This window comes from Apium graveolens, chromosome 8 (genome assembly GCF_009905375.1).
Source record: "Apium graveolens cultivar Ventura chromosome 8, ASM990537v1, whole genome shotgun sequence".
Lineage (NCBI taxonomy): Eukaryota > Viridiplantae > Streptophyta > Magnoliopsida > Apiales > Apiaceae > Apium > Apium graveolens.
In genome coordinates this window covers 221,229,908-221,235,647 of record NC_133654.1, presented here as the reverse complement: position 1 = coordinate 221,235,647, position 5,740 = coordinate 221,229,908, and the positions used below count along the sequence as shown (strand labels likewise).

The following is a 5,740-nucleotide window of genomic DNA, read 5'->3' as shown; positions in this document are numbered from 1 at the left end:
GACCTGTGAAAGCGCAACATGTCCACAGGTTGATCCCTAGTTTTGACAGGAGAAGGAGTGTAATCAATATTGCATTAGGTTTATGTAGACTTATTATTGCTTAGTAAACTAGCCCAAATCCATTAATCCATTTTATGGCTAAAATTGTGCGATCTATCGCGATTATGGGATCCCATAGGTGGTACGCTACATTAAAGCCTAAACTATGGATATCGGCTAAAGAGAGCTTCCATTGGTAGTTTACTTACTTAGTGTCCTACGCTAAGGGACGAAGAAGGCTATACAATCTCTGAACCTTTCAAACTTGGCTTTCTTGGCAATCCTAATATGATTCAAGTTGCTCCTTGTGCTACATGTGGTGGACATCATCTGGGGAAGCCTTGTTATAGATAGACTGGAGCATCTTTCTTGTGTGGTAGTATGGCACATAGGGCAAAGGATTGTACAGTGTCGCGTAACACTGGTGGTGGAGGAAGTGGCAGTGGAGGTCAGCAGAATCAACATAATTCTTCAAGCAGAGTGTTTGCATTGACCGCTAATCAGGCGGCAGCTAATTGCTAATTCAGGTACCATTTTCTGGAACACTTCTTATGGGTAAACGTGAAGCTTATGTGTTATTTGATACTGGTTCGACTCATTTTGTTGTATCCTTATCATTTGTTCATTATCTTGGAGTTTTGCCTTCATTACTTGATCCTCATATGTTAATTATTACCCCAATGGGTAATTCTGTTATTATTTCTGATGAGTACCGAGGGTGTCCGATAGTTGTGGGAGATAGGAATTGTAAGGCAACTTGCTTTCGATGATGATGCATGACTTTGACATTATTCTGGGTATGTATTGGCTGAGTGAGCATTGTGCAACAATTGACTGTTTGGGAAAACGTGTGATCTTTGGAGATGTGAATCAACCAGAATTTTTGTTTCAGGGGTCTCAACCAAAAGGAGTGGTTAAAATTATTTCAGCTTTAAAGGCGAATAAACTTTTGTCTAAGGGCTGTGATGGCTATCTTGCTTTTGTGAAGGATACATCTAAGGATACATCTAAGGATGAACCTCGCATTGAGGATTATCCAGTTGTGAATGAGTTTGCAATAATTATCATTATGTTGCGAACCGTGGGGAATTCCGGTGGTCCATAATTAACATTATGTTGGACAATACTTGTACAATAATCCAAGAAATGGGATTTCAATTGTCTCGCTCACGCCTTTAGAACACTCACTAATTCAAGTTGTTGAGGTTTAGATTACCAACTCTGGGGATTACCTTGAAGCTTCCTCAAATGTTATTCCGCTCTCTTCCCCTGCTTGCTTCGTTTTCATAAGGGCTCCGGCTTCTCCACCCCATCTCACATCCTCTACTCCAGGAGCTTATATAAGAACAAGAATTATCACTTCTTTGCAGATATCAACTCTTCAAACTCAAAGAGTTCTCTTCTTTTTTCCTTCCAAACATTCTACTTGGACTTAAAATTTTCACTTCATTCTTCATTTACATGGTAGCTATGTCTTCACGTGGCACTGGCTCTTGGACAGCAAGAATAAAGCATTTGAAAGGGCTCTGGCTGTGTATGATAAGGACACACCTGATCGTTGGCAGAATGTCACCAAGGCTGTTGGTGACAAGACAGCGGATGAAGTGAAGAGGCATTATGAAATCCTTGTGGAGGATGTTAAAAGAATTGAGAATGGCAAAGTGCCCTTCCCTATATACCGAACCACCGAAGGCAGTAGCCAAGTCTCCATGCATGATAATGAGGAGAGGTAGACTTTTTATCTATATTTTGTATCCTACTAACTACAGTTTTATCACATAATATAGCTAATAATCACCACGATATGTAAAGTATCATGTTAACCTTATTGTACAGGTTAAGGCGAGGCCAGTTGATGGTAGATTTAGTGCATGATGCTTATGGATTTAGTTAAACGTTCATCTAACAATATAGGTAAACACCTGGCATCTAGGAAATACCTTGGACGATAAAACTTGTTATCTCACTTCTAGACAAGCTCTTGACTGACAATGAAACGACACATTGATAATTACTTGCAACCAAGCCCGCAATTACCAGTCACTACTTAACAATTCACATACTAGTCAATAGGGACTCACCGTCCAACACCATAGACAAAAGAAATAATTAACATCTTTTCTATTTGCTTTATCAAATGAATTTCTGACATAGAGAAAGGTTCACTTGTCCAGAGTTCTCAAGGCAAGGTTCAACTCGATTCAAAGAAGTCTAAGCTTTTACGAGTCTTCCACTGTCCTAGGAGAGAGAACATAAGCTGTACTCCAGAACTCTTGTTTGGCTTTCCCAACAGACCATACTTTGGTTTTATGCACTCATGTTATTGATAGAACTGAAACTTATCTTGAATCACTTATGGGTATATCTTTTATAGTTTAAGTTCTTGGGGAGTAAGTTCGTATATATGCAATAACTTAATTATCAGACCCTAGTTACATAACACGGGCTACTAAATTAACACATACAGACAGATGCACATTGTTGTCGTCTATTGATACGTTTGTTCATGCAGGATGAAAAATTTGAAGCTCTGGTGATTAAAGTCAGATAATGCAGGCAACAGAATCATAATAACCAACCACATAATCTATTAGCTCAACAACTGCGGGATGGACCTGGAGCTGCTCCCGTGTCTTTAACTGCTGCTCGTCCTGCTTTATTAACAGCATAATCATAATAAGAATAAAGTCTACGTACTGGAACAGGATTAACAGCTTTAGGCTCTTCTGCTCCTGTTGCTAGCTTACAAACTATTAGCCATGGAACTTGCTATTGGTGATCACGGGGCAGCAGGTTCTACGCTAGGTACTATATCTCCATCTGGCTCTTCCTTTCTATCACGATAATCAGACTCTCGATCGTAGGCATTAGTCACCACCTATTATTAATGTAAGGAAACCCATCCAGGAAAAACGACCACTATATGGTGAAGTCTGTTCCTACGCCTATTCCCGCCCAAAAGATCTCCATTAACTTGTTTACGGGTAACAGAGCCAACAGGTTAGGTTCCGGTCTTTCTGAAAGAAAGCTACTCACTTAGAAACTATTCGAGTTTTCTTTCTTTAGCTGACTTATCAGTAGAGCGATTAAGAATACCTTATAGTCGAGCAGATCAGATAGGAGAAAGGATTTGGTCGAGTGGATAGGTCCAGAAAAATGAAGAAAGAAGTACCACGTCATCGATTGGACGAAAGTCGAGCTTCCCCTCCAAGTTTCCCAGTTCGACAGGAGATTAGGGCGAGCCGTAAGTCTTCATTTCTTTAATTAATAAGGTAGCTGGTGGTATCGTATATAAGAAAAGGGTTGCTTTAGGAAGTTCTCTTTCTCCAGTTTGAGATTCCAGCTGGCTAGTTTGAAAGTGTTTACTTTAAAGGAGGTAATCTAGTAGCAGTACTGGTCTCGATGGTGATCTCTTTTTTTGGGGTCCGGGCCGATACTTTTCCCATCCTGTGGATCAAGGCTGTGATAAAAGCCTATTTTATAAAGCCAGTTAAAGGCCAGCAAATGAAATCTCTGAGTATAAGTAAATTGCTTTTACTTTACACCGGTGTGAGACCCCCTTTTTCTTTTTATTCCTTGTGCGAACCATTTCCAGGACTGGACTCCATTTTCTAAAACCAGTGAAGATATTTTTCTCTTCTCTATGTCGTGCCAGCCGAGGGAATAGTTTACAGGCAAGTTACATTTGCTGTGGAACCAGTCGAGGCTGGTCAAGATCAATAAGCCAAGTTACTTTGAATTCCAATTGGAGTTCCCTTTGTAAGCCCTGCTCCCGGAAAGTTCCCTGCCGAGCTTGTTGAAGTTTTAGAAACCACTTTGCTTTGCTAGCGATCCATTCCCTTCATTTTTGAGGAGGGGTAGTTAGTTATCCCGGCATCGCGAAAAGCCCCAAAAAGCCATATCGTGCGCTTCGGTCCGAAAGAATTGGTATTCGTAAGCAAAGACTAGTCAAAGATGGTTTTGTGCTCAAGAAGAGTCTTCTCAACTGCATGCGCTAGGAATTAGAGCTTACTAGCTAATGAGTTAACTCACTTTGATACCTGTTGTCACGGACTTATAGCTTGCCTAGCTAACTTGCCCGTTCGGCACTTGTGTTGTGGAACGGACCTCTCTTGAGTAGAACCCTCAAGCCTATCTAAGACAGAAGAGAAGGAAGTTAGATGACATTAGCAAACTGAGTATTGGTTTTCAGCTATTGGTTAATTAGTATCTATTAGGACTTAGTTGATAAGCTGCAGGTGAACCGAACTCGTATGGTTAGTATGTATTGTTTCTGTCAGTAGTCCGTGTGCGAGATAGAATACTGTCGGGGGTTCGCGAAGTCTATTAGTTGCTTGCTTTCATTTTGAGTCTTTCCCGCATGCGGTGACTACCATTCTCTCTTTTCCATATTGGCATATCCCCCGATATTAGTTCTCGCGGCGAAGGATCGTCCTGTAACTACCAGGGGTTTACTTGTCGCTTTTTCCTTTGCTGGAGGTCTTACTAGCCGTCCCTCCCGACTAAGATTTTGAGTTACCTGTTGTCTATCAATGAAATTACCCAGTATTGCGAGTGTTCTATCTTTCTTTATCTAGTTTTATGGCCGGTCTTCCCCGCAAGTAGTTCATTTGCTCGCCCGAAGCCTTAGCATGGTTCTTAGTAGGATTGACCCACCCTTAGCAGGGTACCAAAGAACATGAGTATTCACAAGTCTTTGGCAGCTAGGGTTGCAATTGGCTAGTAGGGTTTAGTATCTAAGCAGCTGGCTAATGTTGGGAATCCACCCATCTTGTCGGTAGATTAAATCGCCCTTCTTCCTTTTCCTTAGCCGAAGGGAAGCACTAAGACAGATTCTGCAGCTGGTAGAGGAGGACGGCGCCCTAGCGAAAGTCGAATTATCTTATTGGTAGTATGTGTTAGCTCTCTTGTTCTTAGACCGGAGGAGGAGGTAAGACAGGAGCAGTAGTAGTACGTGAAAGGAATATGTCCTAAGTCCAATCGTGTATTAGGATTTAGGAATAACTTTTATGTAATCTGTTTTGATTTCATTGATATTAATAAAGACTTGTTTTATTTTTATTACGGGCTTTATCTATTTAAGTGTTTAAATAAGATATACCATAGTTTAGAGTAAAGCTTTTTATGGATTATGATGAGATCATAATAGTGAGACCTAAAAAGATGATACCTCTAAACTTAAATAGTTCCTGGTCATAGGATTACTAACTGGTAATTAATAATCCGCAGAGATCGGTACATATTATGCTTGCTTCATTATGAAGGATGTCTGTTCTCATAGACATTTGTGTGGTGACACTATAGCTAGTATGTAGGTGCTTATTATAGAATAAGTTCACTGAACATGACTCGCACAGCTGAACAACTGATGGAGTTCACTCACGTGTCAGCAGTTGTTCACATAGTGATAGTTGTACAAGTATCCTTAGACTTGAGGTCATCATAGTCATCTTGTGTACACTGAACTATGCTTTGGTTTAGTTCTTAGTCTCAAGGGACAATTATTAGGGCTCTTCTGGGTATAAGAATTTGTACACGAAGATAGTGTATGATCAATAAAGGATCTACCCCTTCCAGTGAAGGAAGATAATGTTCAAGGCTGATCCACTTATGCTAGTTCAGGAATCTCTGGCCAGAGTGAATGAAATTAGAAAGGAGTTTCTAATTTGCATAGAACTACGCATAGTAAATGGTAAGCAAG

General features: G+C 40.5%; 1 pseudogene; it reads left to right on the top strand.

Moving 5' to 3' along the window:
• Positions 1–1,500: 1,500 nt before the first annotated feature.
• LOC141680361 (protein RADIALIS-like 1) lies at positions 1,501–2,576 on the top strand (annotated as a pseudogene).
• Positions 2,577–5,740: the final 3,164 nt, after the last annotated feature.